The 15304-nt window shown below is 39.5% G+C and overlaps 1 protein-coding gene across 2 annotated transcripts in view; it reads right to left on the bottom strand.

Moving 5' to 3' along the window:
- Positions 1-15304, bottom strand: part of scube1 (signal peptide, CUB domain, EGF-like 1) — a 147438-nt gene that overhangs the window by 32590 nt on the left and 99544 nt on the right. The window lies entirely within an intron of this gene.

Raw genomic sequence — 15304 nt, 5'->3', positions numbered from 1 at the left:
TCAGATTGCCAAAGAGAAAGCTCTGCCATTTTCTTACACAAAAACACAGAAACACACCCGTTGCTTCTGTGCAACAGAAGTAAATGGTTACTATACTTCTGGCATTGTCTGACATGCAGACTATGCTGTCTCTATTTGTCAAGTTAACTTTCATTGCAAATTTATGCTTTCAGTTCTCTCTGTCCTCTCATATTTTTATTGAATTTTACAAATAAGGTGCAATGGTTCATTATGGTGCATGTACTGGACTGGTAAATTCAGTGTTACGCTTGTCTAACAGGGCTCCAGTAGGCAGCGTGGATCAGTTTTTGGAGGTTTAGCCTTGGGCTTGTTCATATGGATCCCACTGTCTCATCCCATGATGCGCTAGTTACCTGGAACTAATAGATTCTAGCTGCTGGGAGAGAGAGAGAGGAGAGACTATCATTGAGAAAGTTGGTATATGCCCCTTCACAGACTCCAAAAGTCTGATCTGCAACATATCTGCAAAACGTTTACCGCAACAGATTTAATTTCTTTTTCTGACAATATCTGCTGATTGCAACTAAAGCAGATTTAAACTTTTTATGGTCGTGAACTCACAGCACTTTGTTAAAATTAGGGAACGACTATTGTCTTGATCAAATGTGAAAAAAGTAAATACTGTTTTCTTGAAAGAATAGAAAAACTAAAAAGTGACTTGAAGTAAGAAACGTGACTAGTTTGTCACAAGTAACAGAAACCACAGTCTATCCCTCATGTTAACCAAAGTATTTCTTTTATTTGAAAAAAGGTTGCCTGTAAAGGAAGAAAAGTTGGAAAGTAAAGAAAATAGAGTGTACGAGTTTCCGGGAAGCATCATTAAAAATCACATTTGGGCCTAGTAGTAGTAAAAGGTAATTTCTTGATCCTGCGAAGAACAGAGAGGTGGTAACAGTCTTGTCTTTTGTCATCCTTTCTGCCTGACTTACACCTAATTTGAAGTTTTATTAAAAAATGTTACACACCCTAAACATTGATGTACATTTACAAATTGTGTGAAAAAAGAAGGATAACTTGTTTTCAAGAAGCAATATAAAATGCTGTACGAGAAGGTGTTAAGATGCTGGTAGCAATATTCATGTTGGTCCCATAGTCAAAGAAAAAAAACAGGCCCGTGGTCCTGGGAAAAAGTGTCTGCTCAATTTTAGTGGAATAAAACCTTGGATACCTGAGCTGTAGCCCAGGTGTAGTGCAGCGATCCAAAGGCGCAGATTCTAAAATAATAATAAGGTGAATGCAATTGCCCCGAGGCAGACTGATCAGTGCCAACTGCAAAGCTGCTGGTAGATCTGGTTTCACAAACTCCAACGCTCCAACATCATTTCGCCTCATCCGGACTACCGTGTCCTCAGATGAACCCAAACTTTAAAATCATGTCTTCTACCTTTTTTTTGTTTTGATAATCAGTGGCTTTTTCATATAACAATAAAAAATGATTGCTACTCCTTGTCTCTTATTTTTAGCAAGTGCACCCTATCCAAATTGTGAAAGCTATTCTATTTGCGCCTGTAAAAATGTTGTTTCTAGAGGAGGAGAAATAGGAGTAGGAGAATAGGAGAGATCAGACTGGACAGTTTTAGAGGGCAGAGAAGGTGAAAAAGGAGCAGGTAGGAAGAGAAGGAAAAGAGGAGCAGGAGTAAAAAAGTTGGGAGAGGGGACAATAGTCTGGCAGATTTCATAGGCTAAGTCCTTTTTGATTGGTCCTCTTAGTGATGAAAACTGTGAGGGATTACCATGTAAGACTTTGAGATTGGGAATAAGTTGAGAAATAGATGAGCAGGCGAGAGAAAAAAGGGAGGAAGAGAGGATTGAGGTAGAGGAGGCAAGACAGAAACATAGAGGGAGAAAATGTAAGGAAAAACAAGACAATATGGAGAAAGTAATTGGTGCTAGAAGTGCATGAGAGAAAGAAAAACTTTTTCATGTTACAGTTTTTTTGTTTGAAAACACAGTTTACTATGAAATGCTTTAACTTCGAATTTGCTTATGATTGCTTCTGCTCCACCGTCTTGATTGTTAGAAAATGCTTTGTATCAGCAGCACATTTACCATCAAAATTCATACTTATTTTTCAAAGAATGGGTCTTTCATTTCAGACAGAGATAAACAAAAACAAGCTTGTCATATTTAGCTGATCACCCTCAGTTTTGTCAGCTGATGACAACTGGCGCTGGATTTTATCAGCTGTAGGTAGCTAGCTAATTAAGCGAATGTTAGCTTCATGAGCTGGCTGAAAGCACTGTCTAACATTGTGTTTTAATACAACATCGACTGAGCATCCTGCAAATTAAAAGACAAAGTACATCACTCCTCCATGTGCTCCTGAGCAACACATACGTTTAAAATCCATTTTATGATGTGACAGTGCCATGGTTAAGGTGTGGTTAGGTTGAGGAACAAAAAAGACTTGGTTAGAATTTGGGAAAGATCATAGTTTGGGTTAAAATAAGTTTTTTAAGGTTAGGGACTTCCTCCTTCGCTCCCATCGTATTTACTACAGCCGTTAGAGAGCACTATCACTTGAATGTACAAATATGTTGTTTGGAACCATTTGCTTAAAAGGACTGATGCTGCTGATTTTCTTGGGAGGAGTGTCTCAAGTGATGTGTTTCGCAAACATAACACATTTTTCTATTTGCAGATAGTCTGGGTGCCAAGTGGGCAAGAGAAACACTAATGGACATTTGCTGTGAGCCAAACAGCATTAAAGCTTATGCGTTGAGTGAGAAATTTTCAATCAAGTGTTTGGGCACCATCTTTATTTCCTGTATCCGGCTCTTGTAATACATCATTGGGAGAAATCCAAAGCTTGGCAGGCCTGCCATGCCTAGTTACATCCCAACCTATGATTGGACAACCACTGTTTGGGGGAAGGGGTTAATAGAACAGTCACTAGAGAGCCTGGGCACCAACAAATTGATCCATGTTGAATGCATACCCATTTCTTCTACATACATTTGCATGCTCACATTAGCCTTACAGAAGCCAGGCTAAACTAAAATTGAACATCCTTGAATAATGTGTTTCCGAAGCAGGTGCTTATCAAGTGTTGGTAGGTGGCAGGGCACAATGAGTTAACATGAAAACTGTGGCCACAGTGCACTTATAACCATTAGTATGCAGTAGTATGTAGTTTGATCAATTCGGACTCAGCTATTAACAGGGTCAAGAGGACAAGAGGAGGTGGCAAGAGTACAGAGGTCCAGTCAACAAACACTTTCAAATGGCCTTCAGTGTAGCTTGATAGGAGCTCTTATAAAAGAGCCAGTAACTCAGAAACTGGGTTTTTCCATCAGGGTAGACTCAGGCCTCTCTGGCCTGATCCTCTCACTCTGTATCCTCAGGGAGCTTCTTCTGAATGAGCTTTTCATCTAAATATGGAGCCGAGACAGGAATCCACAAGGTGCTGGCTGCGCTGTTGTAAAAATGTAGTAAACTGCATGTCCCGCTGTGCCCTGTCAGTGGCCTTTTAAAGAGACTGTCCCTCCCTCTGGCTCGGCTAAAAGAGACTGTGGCTGGCAGGAAGAGAATGGGCCCCAAGGTTTTTTAAGAAGAGCAGGACAGGTAAGGGCACTCAAGTACACTTAAGTGTCTAACATCCCAAAAAATGATGTCATACTAGGGGAGAAGCATTTACATTGATTAGGTCCTTTCAGTTTCTCTCCACTCTCCACTGCTACCATCTACCTACTACATGACCTTTAACGGTTTTGCTCTTTTGATTCCTCTCTGTCTTTTTTCCTGACTTATTCTCTTTCTCAGTTTTTTTTTCTCCTTCCATGCTCTGTTTTCTCATGTCTAACCTGCAGTGCCAGCTGCCCCAAAGGACTGCCAATCAATCACAGCCAAGTCCCAGGTCTTTTCTGCAGCATGCTGACAGTAGCTTGTAGGGCTGATCTGTATCAGTGAGACAACAGGAGGGATCACTGCCTTTCGCCTTTCAGGTTACACACTTTGCACATTTGCCAACCTTAAGTTTAAATCCATCAGTAAACAAAAATATGTCAAAGACCACCAGAAGAAAATCTTCAGGAGTGAGGAAATTTGGAATCTCGTCAGACATGTTGGCAAGTAAGACATCTACACAAACTATGAAAAACACACATACCATTCTTCAAAATCCCCTCTCTGCCCACATCGTCTCTGCTCTGATGCCTAGGTAAAAACAGTGGATACCACCCCAAGTCCATCCGACACAGACACAGCTTCATAATTATTCTGGCAGCCACAAAACACTGGCGGAACCACCACATCTACCCAAATTTAATGGCCACTCTAGGGATGGCTGAGCCTTATAACGGGGTATATAATTACCTTTAATGGAGCTTAAATATACTTTGAGCTTAAATAAATACATTAAACCTCAGCACATCTTGAAATGATAAAGTTTGGAGAGACGAGACAGGGCAGATAAAGGCAGTTCAGGAGAGTGGGTGAACAGGGAATGGAGGGTTGCATGACATGTGTTGAAGGTCACAAAGTCAGCGTTTTCTTAACCCCAATCTATTCTGTATTTGTAATGCCAATTATTTCTCACCTAACACATTATTAGAGGACCCCAGTCATTTTTCAGCAACTCAAATGTGTTTCAACCAATAACTGTAGCTGTAAGGCAAAATCCTTGCAACTTCCGATATAATTCATGTTGTAGGAAGTGCAGCAGCGGAAAAATATCAGTAAAGAATACCATGAGTCTACAGCCACACTATTGGCTCTCTGAGGCTGTAATACTAATTGTAAAGAAAAACGAACTGTCAGATAGATAAAAGGTGAACTCCAACATTAGTTTGCGGTTTTTAGAAGTCGTGGTGATGTAATGTAATGATTGCACCACTAAAGGTGTTTGACACCACACTGTAGAGTATATCTGGAGGCTCATTTCATCATATGAGGTATGACATCTTATTTGGTGTTGGGTGAGCAAAGATGTGAAAAATGAGCTAGAAAGATATGAGAAAAATAGTCTTTATTTTCTCTGAACATTCAGGAATAAACTGTTTGTATTATACATGGTACAGTTTGTCATCAGTCATTAGTGGTCAACAGTGTTTTCATCAATGTTTACCATTGTTAAAATCTTTGCTCACCTTGTTAACATGCCAACATTTGCTAGCGCAGAGCATAAAGCAAACTGAAACTGATTTGAATGTCATTAATTTTTCACTGGTTAAGAGGAAACCTTTGACCTGCATGTGGTGCCAGAGGGAGAATCAGTGGATCACCATCAGGATTCATCCTCTGCCACACCATGAACATCTGTAACAAATGTCATGGCAATACATGCAATAATTGTTGAAATATTTCAGTCTAGACCACTGTGGTGGACCAACCAAACCTGAAACCAACTGAATAACAAACCACGACAAACCTTGATGTTAGCAGGGCTGAAGATATAGAATCCTACAATGGCTTGTGTCAATGGTCTGTGTGCAAGTGTAAAAAGCAGAAGAAAACTATGACCATCCTTGAATAATGTGTTTCTCATAAACTTATGAATAAAGTCTGTGCGTTCACATGAATGGGCACCTTGATGTCCTCAACAAACATCTGGGTTGCCAGAGGTCATCATGCAGGAGGCATTTGTAATGAGGATTCTCCTAATTAACTAATTAACACTCACATAGGACTGCATATGGAAAGCAAGGAGAAAGGCTGAATCACCCTCATAATCACACTGATTACCAATAAGTAAAAAGTATGCACACAAATGTATAAATGTGCAAACACCCCACACAGTGTTGTTATGTCTTTTACGCTAACGTAAAGAGAGAGAGGAGTCATTTGTCACTTTCACTATACAAGGGCCTTTTTAATGCTACCGAGAATTTGATTTAAGAGCAATTTAACAACCAAAATAAAGAGCACAAGTAGTGCATTTCCTATTAGACATAGCTAGTTCAGAGTCTGTAAATTGAAAGTTAAAAATTGTTACCAGGAAGTAATGTGATAACATGATGTCAAGCTTGTTAAAGGACATTCAAAGAAAACACAACATCATATTGTATTAACCTTGTTCTATATGAAAACTTTTATTGCGATGAACAACAAAGCTAACTGAAAACACTAGCACACTACTGCTGTTCTAATGTGTTTTTTACCATGAAGATACACTATTCATGCGACTTGGCATATTTTGTTTTTGTTACTCACTCTGCATCTTTCCAGCACTTGCCTAAATAGAATTAAACCAAAAGTGTCTGTCAGTGCCCCTATCATATGTAATATGAATAAGATTAAATTAAAAAGGAAAAGAGCATCTATTTTCCAACCTTATCTGGTGTCTGCCCACACTTGTAGGTCCGGAAAAACTCATGACCTCCCCAAGAGAAAAGTGTTAATAGGAGGAAAAAACAAGGATGGAGTGTTCTTTTCAAGTCTGATAAAAGTAAAGTTTCCATCTAAATTTGGTGCAAATTTTAATCAAATTTCCAGAAAATCTGCGAAACAAAATGCAAATTAATGTACATTTCTATCCATCACTGTTATGTGAATATTAGGAGTTGGTTCATCAAGATGAACAGTTGCTGGAATTATTACTAATTATCCACTTGGGGTGATTAAATCACAGCAGAAGAAGAGGACACGACGAGAAGAAGTAATTAAAAGACCTCCAGTCAAAGCTAAAAATGTGAAAAACTATGTAGAAAAACATGATGGAAATATGAAATTTCTGTTTTTTTCTTGTATTAATGTGAGGAATGTTACAGTCTCCTCATCACTCCACACAGATTTGATGTTTTCCTCTCTTCACTGGAAATTACAAGTGACATTTAAATCACATACTTCATGTACGTCAGCATTTATTCACTAGGTCTGTTTATATTGTACTTATTCAAAATTTTGTAACCAGTACACCAACATTTCCACCTCAGTCAAGTGCAATATTTCAGCTTTTTTTTAAAATTTGCATAAAAACAGGTGGATGCAAATGCACCTATCAACTCATGTGACGTTAGAGTCTTTGCTGGCATCTCCCATGTGAAATTATTCTGTCACACTATCAAAGAAAATAAAATGTTTGCATTGTAATCCTAGTCCAGGGATTAAATTCTGAGACAGTGGATTCAGTGTTGTCAGGAGCTCACTCACCCTGACAGTGTAGATGCAGTACTAGAGTAATTTCAGTCAGCTGTTCACAAGTTGTATGGCCGATCATGATGATCTTAGAGCAGAGCATCCTTCAGAGCGTATGATTCACTTCCCTGAAAAGTTTGTTTGATGTTACACTGAATAATCAATGAGAAGTCTCTCACGATTCTGTCTACATTAGTTAACAAAAACATCCGGCACTTTTAAACACAGTGTCTCAGTAACCCAAATAATTGGCCTCCTACGCAATTGAATTTGAATCGACATAAGGGGCTGTTGAAGGCTGACCGTTTTTTTCTTCCAGCGTAGATAATTTTGATGTGAACTCTTAACTGTGCTGGCCACAGAGGAAGCTATGGGCCAAATGAGAAGGCTTGCTAACATCCACCTGGGCCAAAGGAAACAAGCCCTCCACCCCCTCGCCTAGTCCTCTGCGAGCCTCAGGGCTGTGTTTGAGAAGTTCAATGTTTGGAATGAGAAACCTGACTCCAGCAGCGATCCTGAAGCTGCTGCAGGGGCTCAGCTACCTGATTAAGACCCACTGACCCACTCTATTGATCAGCGCTGCGGCCTAAACCATCTGTCACAACTGAAGGTAAAACAAATGAACCCTAACTTTTCACCTCTGACCTCAGCATCCAGAGGTCAAGGGCAGGGTCAGGGTGATTTAAGAGGCTCAGCTGTCTACCCTGGTCTTTAGAGAAAGACTGAGGCGGAAATATTTGTCGAAACAAATTGAACGGGAATAAAACTCTTGTCTCTTGTTTCTGCAGCTCAAACCTCGTATGAGCTGCAGAAGCAAGAGGAGCTGTGTAGTTTTACCAAATATTTGCAGTGAAAGGCAATTAAATGGAATGCATTTGCAGAAACCTGAATCTCTACAAATAATTACGGAGCACAGAGGATTTAGTTTTCTTGGGAGCATTGGTTTTCTTCGCAGGGTGTTGCCGGTGGAAAGGACAGACCTCAGGCTGGGAGGCAGCATGTATTTATTCAGGTATTAAACAACCCCAGTGCTTGATTCTGTTTAATAACAAACACTCCACGGGTGCATATGGGCCAAGGGAAATTCTCAGTTTTACACAACAATAAAACAGCCAGTGATGTGGGCCCGGTTTGGCTTGAGCGAGGACTGCCGACCATGCTGCAGTCATGTAAGGTGATAGAGACCGCAGCGTTATGAATGGATTACTGCGCCAGATGAGTGTGGATGCTGAGGGGGCCACAGAGCTGTGACTTCTCACTGAGGCAACTAGGACATCCAGGCTACTACTAAGACAAACTGTACCAACACACATATGCATTATATCTCCAAAACCAGGCATAATAAGTACAATATTATAACTGATGTAATATACTAGAATCATTATTTTTGAAATGCTATTGGCAAGTGAGTGAATAGCTGAGTGAAGAGCTACAATGATCAATTAATAGATCGACAGAGAATCTATCAGCAACTATTTTGATAATCAGTTAATCATTTCAGTCATTTTTTTGAGCAAAAATGCCAACATTAGCTGTATCCATCCAAAATGTGTGGATTTAATGCTTTTGTTTGTCATACATGATAGTGGACTGAATATCTTTGGGCTTTGGACTGTTGGTCAAAACAAGTCATTTGAAGACATCCCCCTGGGCTCTGGGGAACTATGTTGGGCAGTTTTGTAATTTTCTCTCCTTTTATATGCAAAATTCATCAATTAACTAAAAATAATTGGCAGATTAATCAGAAATGAAAATAATCATTACGATAATTGTATAAAAAGTGCGTTAGTAAGAATACATTTGATAGATAGTTAAAAGGATACTTTGGTGGATTCAGAAGTTACCACAAAAGGCTTATATTGTTTTGTTGCAGCAGTGCATGTGTTTCTGTCTCTGCATGTGTTCGTATACATAAATGGATATGATATTCCTTTTTTATAGGTCTATTAGTATCCTGGTGAATGAATGTGATCATGTCCTTGTCTTAGTTTGATCCTATTGCGTGTGTGTGTGTGTGTGCCTGTTTTCAGGTTTTTTCAGGTAGAAGAGGAATGCAGGCCAGTAGGAACGTGTCTTAGGTGTCAATAGACACTGTGTACTATACAGCACAGTACACCTACCAGACACTATCCACATAAAACACACGGACACCTAGCCTTCCATGAACATGCAACAAAATTTGTGTTCATTAACACAGAAACAGAAGCACACAGACACACATACACATAATCATATATATACAATAACTTATCCAAACTCAAATGTGCACCTTCTAATCAAACATCTGCAAATTGTTCAAAAAAAACCTCTCTGTCTCTCTCTCTCTCTCTCTCTCCCTCTCTAATTCAATTTCAATTTTCTCTGTAAAATTAACTGAGCTTTACTGGCACGATTGTCAATTGGATAAAATTGCCAATTCGGTAATGAGATGAAAAAAAAAAAAAAAGTCAATAAGTAGAGTACAACAAATAAATAGTTAGAAAGAACAAGAAAATGGCAAAAAAAAACGTGAACATGTTTTTTGCGCGGGCGTGTGTGTGTGTACTTGTACTTTTGGCCAGATCATCACTTTCTGACACATCTGTAAGGGATGTTTGAGGGTTGATACTTGTTTTAAGGGTTAAGGTTAGAATTAGGTTTAGATTAGGGTTAGGGTAAGGGTTGGGGCTAGGTATTTAGATGTGATGGTTGAGGTTAGGGTAAGGGTCTGGGGAATGCTTTATGTCAATGAGTGTCCTCATAAAGATGCAGTCACACATTATGCAGCTCAATTGCTGCATGTCCCTCTCTTAATAGAACCTTTTACTTATCACTGTCATCGAGCTCTGTGAAGTTTGGGACTAACAAATCAAATTAAAGTATTTCACTCTGATCATATTATATTTGTCACATTTTAAGAGGAAGTGTATCTCTGTCTCTATCTCACCTGTCGTGCAATGACCACAGACTCTTTCCTCTGTTGGTAGCTAGGACTTCTTGTGTCGTATTTCTCTATGGTTAGACTGTCGTCACTGAGTCACTGCGTCTGTATTTGGTCAGGATCTGCCTCTGCTTTGTATCTCTGACATTAAAAAGATACTCTGCCAATTTATAGTCATGGTCTAGGGCCAATTACGTTTGGTCTGAGTTTTGGTTTGATTTGACCAATGTTCCAGATCGGCATCTTTTTTAAATTTGATGTCAAATGAGATGTAACCCAAATTTAAGTGTTCTTTTGTTAATGTTAACGTTCAATGGGTAATGGCCTAATTCTGTTTTTTATGAGGATGTTTAATATGTACCTACAGAATTCTGTATGCAGGGCCTCTATGGGATGCTTTTCCCATCTAGTGTGGTCCTGATGACTGAGTGGACCAAAACTTTCCTACCATAAAGGGCAATTGGTTGGATTTCACTGTCAAATATTTTAGTCCAAATTATAAATGGCATGTCTATTTTTAAAAATTTTCTTCTAATTGCTCTAAAATACTACTTTTCTTTCAGTGCATTCACTGCCAGACCAAGGTTACCTGGGGCACTGATTTTGAGCCCCAGGTAATCATAATACAGGGTGTGATCTAGATGGGTCTTTCCTAATTTGACTCGATATTTGTTTTTTCCTGAGATCTGGGCTTCTTTTGTAAGATCATGATTTTAGATTTTTTAAAGTTGAATGTCAGGGTCCAGTTCTGACAGTGGCCTACTGCTCCAGAAGGTCCATTTACTGCTGTATTCATTGTTGTGTGGGTGAAAACCACACTAGTTCATCAGCATAGAGCAGGAATTTAACTTAATCATTGTCAGGGGTTAAGCCAGGGGTTCCAGATTGTTCCAACAGTACTGCTGGGTCATTAATGTAGATGTTAGATAGATGTAAGATGTTGCCCTGATAGACCCCTCTCCCTTAAGTGAAGAGATCTGTAGTTTTGTTGCCAACTTTCATATCATTCATATCATATCTTTCATTCAGTTACTTAATCATATCATAAAATAGAATCAAAAGTCCTTTTAAAATCAATAAAATATGCAGAAATTTCACCCTTTTTTTTTGGTGTACGTGATGATTAACTCAAGTGTATAGATTGTAAACGTGGTCAGTGGTGCAGTGATTTGGTGAAAAGCCAATCTGCCTTTTACTCAGGGCATTGTGTTCCATAAGGAAGGCCCGCTTCCAGCATTGATAATACTGCAACAAACTTTCCCCAGATTACTGCTAACACAAATGACTCAGTAATTGTTAGGGTTTAATTTAACACCTTAAGCAAGGCCTGTCTCAGCTCAGGCCTGCTGCATTTTAGCACCTCTGTCCTGATCCTGTCAGGTCAACGTGCTCTGCTAAATATGATTATTTTTAAAACTCTTTTCTATAACTTACATTGTAATTACATAATCAAGGGGGTTCTGATTATTTTTTATTGTTGATTCAAAGATTGTCATTTTTTTTCTTGAATTTATTTCTGTTCTTGATTGAGATTGTTAGGTGAATTTTTTTTTTAATTTATCTTCTTACCATTTGGAGAGCAAGGTTGTCTTTTTTGTTGTGTTAGTTGTTCCATCTCTCCTACAAAATATTTTGATCAACTGATTTCTAATCGTGATGTTGTTTTTAAGTCTTATTTTCTGTTTGTATTTTCTCAGTGGTTCAACATAATTTTGTCTCAGGTCTGTGTTTTGTGGGTAACGGTGATTTAGGTTGGACTGCTTTGTGCAGTCGTGGCACTCTTCCTTTTATCAGTCTCTGTTTAGAGGCAGAGCTGTTCTTAAGAAGACCTGATTTACTGACTGATTTATGAAAAAAAAAAGCCATGTTTAATGGTTTGGTGGAAATTGTACAGAGACGATTGTATTACTGAGATCAATGATTTCAGGTGAAGTGATTACATTTTTAATTCTACCTTTACCATCAGGAGCCCATTTATATTGATTACTTTTTTAATGTAATTTACAAGGTTCAGGTTCTGTTATTTTCTTATGTGCAGTTGATTTTATTTTTATACATTTATCTGGTAGTGGGGTTTGTGGTCTGACAGTGAATACACTAATCAGATGTTGGATTTCTTTATGGAGATTTTCAAGAAAGCTTTCACCGCGATAGGGTGACTTAAGGGGGGGAGTGTAAACCCCACATTTGTACAGATCATTAGCACATTTGGCAATATTTCTGTTTAACTTAAGCCAGATTTTCATTTTTCTTTTTTAAATTGTTTTTAGATGAGATGATAAGTTCTCTTTATACCACACAATAACCCCATCTGAATTTCTACTGTGAAGCAGGTGCTTCTGTTTGAAGGATGGTAGTAATACCTCTCTATAGTTTGATGGACAGTGAGTGTGTGCGTCATCTCGACACCATGTTTCTAATAATATAACAATATCTTGACTTTTAATGCTAGAGATGAATTCTGGGTCCGTGCTCTTTAGTCCAAAAGCTGAAGAGAACAGACCCTGAATGTTCCATGAACTTTCATCCATAGAGATTTCATTAATAATTAAATACCAACATAAATCTACAGTATGTTCAAATTTAAATTCAATTCAATAATGCTTTAATACAAAAAGTATAGAATACAATCAGGAACTAAGGAGCAAGCAACAGCCTGTATATTTTTTTGCTAACCAAGACTCTTAAAGATGAGTTGTAGCAGTTGCTTCCTTCTCCGATGTCTGATTGGCTGGCCACTACCTGTGCAATTGAGGCTGTATCCAAGGGGGTGGCATGGCTTGAACCATATCAGGCTCTGCTTCTGCATAGTACACTGCTCCAGATATATGCTCTCGAGGCCTGGCTCCCCTGCCCGCCTGATTTATAGTGGGTGGGGCTCTGCCGGGTTTGGCTCCAGTTGGCTGGGCTCTATTAAGCAGGGCTCTGGCAGGCTAGACTCTGGTAGACTGGACTCCAGCATGCTGGGCTCTTTTTGGTTAGGCTCTGGTAGACTGGGCTGATGTTAGCCCTAGAAAACTCCCTGTGTGCTGTCTGAGCCACCTTGATGATGGCCTCTGCCACCCTCTCTCCCTTGTGCCGCAGGTCATTTGTTCCAAGTGTGGATGATGATGTTGTCAGGGTCACGGTCATGATAGAGAAGTTGGAGGGTTTTGTTAGCGTAAGGACCCCTAAACTTCCCCATTCTATAACGAGGGAACAGCTTTCCATGCTCCAGGAATTCGGAGTACTCGGTCATCTGGCCTGTGGAGCTACCGGGTTGCTGGGGCTATTCCGTGGAGGACTGGGGAGATTGGGATGTGGCGCTGACTGGCTGCTGGGGCCAGTCTGTGGAGGACTGGGGAGACTGGGCTGTGGCACGAACTGGCTGCTGGGGCAAGTCCGTGAACCTGTGTTTCTAGTCTGACTTTAAGTGTGCTTCTCTGTTGCTTCCATCCCAAGCAGTTTCTCCTCCGGATTGAGAGGAAGTGTGTGTCTCTGCTCCATCTATTTTCTCAGCTGAAGGCCAGGTATTTGAGTTTGATGGAGCTGTAGGAGCTGCTTTTAAAGCACAGAGCCCTTTTTCCCACTAGAGAGAGTTTTCAGTCTGCTGAAGTCTCTTTCAAACTCTTCCAGTTTTGTCTGAGACCCTTGAAACATCGCTGTGCCATTGTTGAGAAGACTGATGTTGAATTTCGGTACAGTCTCTTTTTATAGCTGCCAGATGGATTTGCTGCCCATTTTAAGGTCATTATATTGCTTGTGGAGAGTAGAGTACCAAGCTTTTGGGTGTTCCCTAAAGAACAGCAGGTCTGTTATTACAGCTCTGTCACCTTGCCTTTTAAAGTCTGCTCTGAGTACCTCAGCCTGGTCTCTGAGCAGTTTGCTACTGTATTTCTGCTTCCCCGCTTCTCTGGTCATGTCCTCTGTGTGGTGCATCACCAGACTATGGACTCCATCCATCTAGTTATAGTTGTTTTGGGTCCATTTTTCCAACTGAGAGAAATTACTGCTGTCTTTCCTTCGTTTTTACATGGATGTACTAGAGGTCCAGTTGTTTTGTTTTTTTTTAATAAAATTGTTCCTACGCCTCTGGAATGTTCTGTAGTTGACCCTTCTTACTATTGTTTCTTCCCTTTTATTATCTTTGTTGTTGCTTTCCTCTTCCTTTTGCTGACCTTTTTAGTAGTTTTGTCCTGGTCTAGGTCTGAGAGTTGGTAGCTGACAGTTAGTGCTGTTACCAGTTTGCTTGCTAGGTAGCTAGCTCCTTCCACAGTTTTGTTTACTGATTTTAGTTTACTGATTTCTCAGATTGACCTGAAACTTGCTCACTTTGTTCCCAAATTCTGTAAGTTTAAGTTGATATAAAACTTGCCACTAAACTTGATCTAAAAACAATTAAATTGTTTTCCTCATGCCTTGTTGCTTCTTCTTTCTCTGGTTGCACTCTCTCTCTCTCTCTCTCCCTCTCTCTCTCTCTCTCTCTCTCTCTCAAATTCAAATTTAAATTCAAAGATGCATTATCAGCATGAAACTTTCAAAAATAAAAATGTTGCCAAAGTATCACAATGTAGTAGAAAAAAAGAACAATGAAATAAAAAAAGAACAGTAAAATAACACCAAGCTGTTTTTTTTGTTTGTTGAAATGTTGAGGGCTTGTTTCAAAATAGATTTGAATTATTACAGACTGATGAATGATCTAGAAAGATTTTCCAATATGTGGTGTTATAAAGACATGCTCTGCTGTGTTGTGGAGAATTAACTGATTTTCAGGATTGTGCTGAGTTATTCGGGATTCTGTGAATCTGGATTCGGGTACTGTTTCTGGTTTATTATGTTGCTCCTTGTTTTTATGAAAAATGTTGTGTGTTTAATAAATTACTGTTAAAATCCCCCCCCCCCCCCAGCTGTTGGTATGAGAGCCCTGTGGTGAAACACCTCCTTGGGTTGGCATGTCTGTCATCATGAGAGGCTGAACTGCCTCATCTGTCAGTGCAAATGAAAGGGCATTTATCAGACTGGTGGGTTTTAAACATACCCTACATAGTTTATATTGAAATGATTATGATAGACAGGCACAACAGGGCACATCCCCTTGGTTTTAGAGCAAGGTAGATGCGAACAAGAAGACAGAGAGAGAGAAGTGGAGAGAGAGCTGTGTGTCTCAGCACATTTAGCGGCACATTAGATGAGACCACCTCAAAGCATGGCACTTATCTTGCAGCTAACTATAATGTTCAGTAAACAGCTAAATGTCAGCAATTATACTCTGTGCACTACAATACAATGCTACCATGACTGTGATTACAT

This window comes from Xiphias gladius, chromosome 2 (genome assembly GCF_016859285.1).
Source record: "Xiphias gladius isolate SHS-SW01 ecotype Sanya breed wild chromosome 2, ASM1685928v1, whole genome shotgun sequence".
In the NCBI taxonomy this organism is placed as follows: Eukaryota; Metazoa; Chordata; class Actinopteri; order Istiophoriformes; family Xiphiidae; genus Xiphias; species Xiphias gladius.
The sequence above is the reverse complement of the archived record's forward strand: the minus strand, read 5'-3'. Positions and strand labels throughout refer to the sequence as shown.